At 42.7% G+C, this 5664-nt stretch overlaps 1 pseudogene across 1 annotated transcript; it reads left to right on the forward strand.

Annotated features, from left to right (window-relative positions):
* The first annotated feature begins 1493 nt into the window (after positions 1-1493).
* Positions 1494-3472, forward strand: LOC147897383 (glycylpeptide N-tetradecanoyltransferase 1 pseudogene; annotated as a pseudogene). The gene is made up of 2 exons (XR_015541714.1): positions 1494-1716; positions 1804-3472. The product of XR_015541714.1 is annotated as a glycylpeptide N-tetradecanoyltransferase 1 pseudogene (transcript).
* The last annotated feature ends 2192 nt before the right edge of the window (positions 3473-5664 follow it).

A 5664-nucleotide genomic window follows, 5' to 3' on the forward strand; every position in this document is an offset into this window, starting at 1 on the left:
TCAATCAAATCCACAGCCCCTTAATCTCAATGGAAATAGTGACCTCCTAATCTCAATCAAAGAGACTTACCACTAAACTACAAAATGTTGTTATTATAAAAAAAAGGAGCCTTAAAGATTTCCCTCTCCCTCTCATGATAGCTTACCTGCAATCGCGTAATTTTGATCTAACGAGTGACCTCCTGGTCCCAATTGAACGTGCAATCTTCTAATCTCAATCGAATGAGCAACCTCCAAATCTCAATAAAAAAAACTTATGAGTGAAGTGCACAACTCTTGTTATTAAAAAAAAGGGAGCCTTAAAGACTCCCCTCCCCCTCTCAACTTCCTTCAAGGGAGGAGGAATCCCTCCTATCGAGGGGACTATTGAGGAGTCCCTAAATTTGAAGGCTATAAAGCCCTTCAAAGATTGTTTTGCCCTTCTCGAGAAGGCCAAGAGAGAAATGAACCTTAAAGAAGAAGTGCCACATTGGATAAAATTTCTTGTAATGCCCTAAAAACATCTTAACTAGAATGAACTTCTAGGCTACGCTTCAAGCATGGCTTTGATATGCAAGAAGAAGAAGCAATGAATGAAGAAGATGAAGAAGAAGAGACGGCCAAAAGTAGCTGGAATATGCAATGCCCTCCCTTGTCCTTTGGTTAATCACACTTGTTATCATTAATTGAGTATGTAGGGCCTACACTAGCACTCAATACTAATATAATTGAGTACTCAGGGCCTACACTAGTACTCAATACTAATATAATCGAGTACTCAGGGCCTACACTAGTATTGAGGTGCTATATAGGCCCTAAGGTTGTGTTCACACCACTTGACGACCATCTTCCAAAAGATGGTGTGAAGGGTTGTCGTCCTAGTTGGCCTAATAGGAGGGATGACGAGCCTGGACACTGACACAAAAGATTTGTGAAGGCTGCCCACTCGATGGCCGACTCCTCCAACGGCTACATGATTAGCCCATTCCATCTCCTCCAACCACTACACCAATCAGAGGTTGCTGACATAAATTAGAAGCATGTTGACTGCCGACTAGTGTGAATCATCACACCTCACGGCCATCCTCATGAAGGTTGCCCCCTTGATGGCCAACTCCTCCACCTGCTTACATGATTAGCCTATTCCATCTTCTCCGACCACAACACTAATCACACGTTGTTGACACAAATTAGGATTGTCGAGTGGTGTGAATCATCACATCTCACGGCGATCCTCATGAAAGTTGTTCGACATTGTGATCGTCTCGTCGACTGGTGTGAATCATCACACTTGGCGACGCTGAACGCACCTAAGTACACTTTGGCCAACTCCTGCAACTGCTACATGATTGTCCCTTGCAACCACTCCACGAGTCACTCAAATGAAATGAATGAAAAGCTCTCGAGGCCATTGGGCGGTCTGAAGCCACCCTAAGTAATGGATTAATAATAATAAGGGGGATTAACCAAAGACAAGGGGGCATTGCGTTGATTAACCAAAGACAAGGGGGCATTGCGTTCATCGTCCGCAGAGGCTACTTTTTGGCTTTCTCTTCATCTTCTTCATTTCTCTGCTTCTTCGTCTTCTTCTTATTGTTGCCAATCGGAGCTTTCATGGCGGATCTTCGCCCTTGAATCCTTCTCCCTTTCCCCTTCTGCCTCCCTTGGCTTCCCTTTTTCTGCTCGATTCTTCCTCGTCATCGTAAGAACCATCAATCGTGAACGATTCGCCTTCTGGTACCTCTCACCTTCCTCCTTTTTCTATTTCATCCTGACTTTCGCGCTTGCCTCCTTGCACACTCTGACAGGCTCCGTTTTTTGCAGATGGCGTCGTCTCACAACTCAGGAAACCTGGAGGATACCTCCTCTGCTGATAACGATGGCATCGACTTGATGCAGATGGGACGACGAAGTGATGCGGAGGAGCTGTCCCTCAACCTGCAGAAGTCGCTGAATCTGGAGAAGAGGCATGCGTTCTGGGAGACTCAACCGGTAGGACAGTACAAGGACAAAGATAAGCAGCTTGAGGAGGGTCCTATAGAGCCTCCGCAAGATGTATCGGAGGTTCGGCAAGAGCCATACAAGCTCCCTAAAAATTATGAGTGGTGCACCTGTGACATTAGCTCCGACGATACCGCGGACGAGATCTACACCCTTTTGACGAATAATTATGTCGAAGATGACGAAAACATGTTCAGGTTTGATTACTCTAGAGATTTTCTGCGATGGGCTCTCAGGCCTCCTGGTTACTTTCCGAGTTGGCACATTGGTGTACGAGTGCAAGCTACCAAGAAACTTGTTGCCTTCATCTCAGGAGTGCCTGCACACATTAAGGTGCGGGGGAAGACCGTCCTGGTGGCTGAAATCAACTTCTTGTGCATTCACAAGAAGCTGAGATCCAAGCGGCTTGCTCCTGTCCTTATCAAAGAAGTGACTAGGCGAGTTCACTTGGAGAACATATGGCAGGCCGTATACACTGCAGGTGTTGTGCTTCCTACTCCCATTGCAACGTGCCAATATTGGCACCGATCCCTGAATCCAAAAAAACTGATAGATGTAGGTTTCTCTAGGCTGGGGGCCCGTATGACCATGAGCAGAACCATTAAGCTATACCGTCTACCAGACACAACCGTGACCCCTGGATTTAGACCTATGGAGAGACATGACGTGCCTGCAGTTAGGCGCCTCCTGCAGCATTATCTCTCTCAGTTTGTGGTTGCGCCTGATTTTTCTGAAAAGGATGTGGAGTATTGGTTGCTGCCACTGGAGAATGTTGTGAACAGCTATGTCGTTGAAGACCCAGATTCTCGAGAAGTAACTGACTTCAGTAGCTTTTACACACTGCCCTCCACAATCCTTGGCAATCCTAATTACACTAATTTGAAGGCTGCTTACTCGTTTTACAACGTAACGACAAGAACATCTCTTCTTCAGCTGATGAACGATGCCTTAATCGTTGCCAAGCGCAACAACTATGATGTTTTTAATGCGCTGGATATTATGCAGAATCAGTCCTTCTTGAAGGAGCTCAAGTTTGGGCCTGGTGATGGCCATCTTCACTACTATTTGTACAACTACCGTTTAAATACTGGGATGATGCCTTCAGAATTGGGATTGATACTCCTATAGCACAGCAAAAGTCCAGCTATTTTGGAATAGATTTTCTCGCTCCAAACCGAAAGGAGTTGATTGCTGTTTTCTCACACAATTAGTATGTTTACCAGTAACTGCAATGAGGTGGCTACCTCTGAACTTCAAGGTATTTTTGAAATGGAAGGGTTTTGGTTGATGCAAGCTTTGTTCACTTGCCCCTCATGCAATTATTTTGGACTTTTGGAGTGGTCAACCAAAGGAACCCTTACTAATCAAGAATTTGGTCTCTTTCCTTACTGACATTCAGTGTGACTAGTGGATATTTTCAGCGTCATTTGTTGGCATTTCATGCTGAGACCTCTGAGACCTTGTATGAGTGGCTTTCTCTTTATGATAGAATTTAGATTCTCTCGTTTTGGTTCGCAGGTGTCATGACCTAGGCCACAGGTTTTTATGATGTGGAGAAGATAATTCAAGATCACACAATTTCTTATTTGCCTTTTTATGATGTGGAGAAGATAATTCAAGATCACACAATTTCTTATTTGCCTTGTTGATGTCAAATGTGGTTGTTCCTGTAAAAATGGAATCTCTGTTTAACATTTTACACTAGCTATTTGGGATGAGTATTTCTCTTCCTTTCATTCGAAGGCCTTGTTGCCCATGGTTACAGCAGGTTTGTTCTTATGGATGCTGATCAGGAGTTGCAGGAATGTACCAGGTGTGGAGTATTTTTAAATTGAACTTACCTGGGCAGTTTCATTAGTGTAAGATGAACTTGTATTTTGGTAATTAAGTAATTAGTGTAAGATGAACTTCTATCCCTAACTTTAGAAGTTCAGCTGTGAGTATGTTTAGGATCCTAATCAAAATTCAGACTGGGAGGTTCAAAGCCCTTGATTTTTTGTTGGTTCTTATCTTTGTAGTATTTTTGGCGGTCACACGGACTGAGTTACTGTTTTGTTTTTCTGAACCTCTTAGTTAGTTATTTATTATTCTTATTTTTACATTTAAAAAATAATTCAATTTTGCATTGTTGTTTCTTTTGTTTCCATTAAATCTCTCTCTCTCTCTCTGCTTGCGCACACGTGTGCACATGTACACCTGCACTTTTCTTCTTTTCTTTTTTGTTATTTTCGTTAATTTTTGTTGTTTGGGTTGGGAATATATAGCTTAATAAGCACTAGGTCTACTCAAAAGACCTCGGAATCTTCGAAACCCAGATGGGAGTCCATGTTTGGGTACTGATGAGAACATAAGGGTAGCCTTGCATACTAAGTTGTATGTATGTTTTTTCTCTTACAAGCCTTTTCCCTTCTCTTTTTCTCTCTACTTCACAAACAATTGAAGTACATCACAATGGTGCTGACACCACCACATGCTGCTGACACCTTTTGCTTGTTTTTTATAGAAAATATTAATTTGTAAATTCTTGTCTGATGAAGGTATATCATTGTGTGTGCACCCATATAAAGTTCAATTCTCTCGGGCCCACGCAGAGTGACTAGTTTGCTGGCCTTTTGTTCTTCCAATCAGTGTCCCTAACCTTTCATGCTTCAAATAGCTGTTGACGGTGTTAATATCCACTATTTGCTTTTTGCTATCTTCTGAAGTCTCTCTCTCTCTCTCTCTCTCTCTCTCTCTCTCTCTCTCTCTCTCGCTCTCAGTGTGAATATGCATGCGTATACACACATATGACAAGTGGAAACAGCAGATTGAAGGATGTCAACTTTGGAGATTAGTTCTAGGATGTCTAAGAGGCCGTCTATAAGATGGGCAATCACTGCCCTACTCCAGCCATACGGGAATGAATTTAACTTGCAAGACATGTAGCCACACTCCATAACCGTTTTGTGAATAGTTCTCGAAGCATGAATTGGCACTCTCCATAAAGTCTTTTGAACACACATAATGTGCACACTTCTTCCAGTATACATCATGCATGCAGAAACACATGAGAATGAATTGCAGCTACTGTCATTACCCATTTTTGAAGCTGAGAGAGCCGCATAGTGGAGATTTGGAAGCAGAGAAGCCAGTCTTTCGAAGGTGCAGCTAGAAAAATATATTTGATTCTCAATTAGTCTGCAGCTAAACACATGAGTTGGCGTTGCCTGTCCTATGGATCATGTGGCATCTCAGGTCTTCTCCATGGTTAAATAGATTAGATTTTGTAATTTACATATTCCAGCTTTGTGAACCAATATGCATGTTCATTTTAGTTGGGATGTGTTTTCAAGTGGTTTGCCATCAGACCCAGGGGTAATTCAGGTCTGTTTTTAATCCCTAGCGAGCCGTTTTAGGCTTGGCTCAATAATGAATGAGTAGAGTACCTTGTTGAGATCATCCCCAAAGCCTTGACTCACATCTAACTTGATCATTCTGATCAAGAAGAGAGTGGAATCTACAATCTTGATTGTCCTTACCACAAGACCCCTGGTGGAACCACTGTAGCCCTGCTATGGATAAAGGTAGGGCCAAAGGATGACCATTATTGTTAGACATCTTCAAGAGAATAGATACTGAATTCAGTGACAGTGTCTTAGGCCAAACTTAGGAAGTCAAGCTTCATCAAAACAAAGAACTTAACCC

Source organism: Dipteris shenzhenensis, chromosome 10 (assembly GCF_047967505.1).
Source record: "Dipteris shenzhenensis isolate YYH24624 ecotype China chromosome 10, Dip_SZ_1.0, whole genome shotgun sequence".
Taxonomy (NCBI): domain Eukaryota; kingdom Viridiplantae; phylum Streptophyta; class Polypodiopsida; order Gleicheniales; family Dipteridaceae; genus Dipteris; species Dipteris shenzhenensis.